Source organism: Geospiza fortis, unplaced genomic scaffold (assembly GCF_000277835.1).
Source record: "Geospiza fortis unplaced genomic scaffold, GeoFor_1.0 scaffold7192, whole genome shotgun sequence".
Lineage (NCBI taxonomy): Eukaryota > Metazoa > Chordata > Aves > Passeriformes > Thraupidae > Geospiza > Geospiza fortis.
In genome coordinates, this window is record NW_005068302.1 from 1 (window position 1) to 579 (window position 579).

The 579-nt window shown below is 51.8% G+C and overlaps 1 non-coding gene across 1 annotated transcript; it reads right to left on the reverse strand.

Annotated features, from left to right (window-relative positions):
* Window positions 1-369: 369 nt before the first annotated feature.
* Window positions 370-441, reverse strand: TRNAM-CAU. Its single transcript has one exon. It is a non-coding gene; the product is annotated as a tRNA-Met (tRNA).
* Between the last annotated feature and the right edge of the window lie 138 nt (window positions 442-579).

A 579-nucleotide genomic window follows, 5' to 3' on the forward strand; every position in this document is an offset into this window, starting at 1 on the left:
CGTGGTCCTTTGTTCTCCTCCTCCCTCTCGTGGCACTACTGTTGCAAGGAGGATTTGGGAATCTTTTTGTTGATTGAAAACTATCAGGCCCTTTCTAGGGAAACCCAAACCAGGGGTATACAAAAGCTTTAGCAGGATAGCTATGTTTTTCTTCCCTCTCGCTAAAAGCATCCTGTTTCTTTTCTGTGGACAAAACCATGACTGGAGTTACCTTGCAATATTATATACTTTGTCTCATTTCCACCAAAACTTGGTAGCAGATATGATGTGTAGAGGGAAGAGGAAATCTATGGCCTGCGTTGGCCAGAAGGCTGGAGCCAAGCAGGGTCAAAGTTGTTGGGCAAGGCAGCCTGAGTGAAAAAAGTGCCTTAGCAGAGGATGGTTTCGATCCATCGACCTCTGGGTTATGGGCCCAGCACGCTCCCGCTGCGCCACTCTGCTCCTCCTCAGGCCTGCCTGCCCTTGCCCTCAGTGCAGCCTCATGCTGCCCGCCACTGCTGCCCCTCACTCCTGCCCTTCCTCTCTCATCCGCCTCCCCCACCCCACTAAATACACACCCTGACAATCCACCTCCCTTCC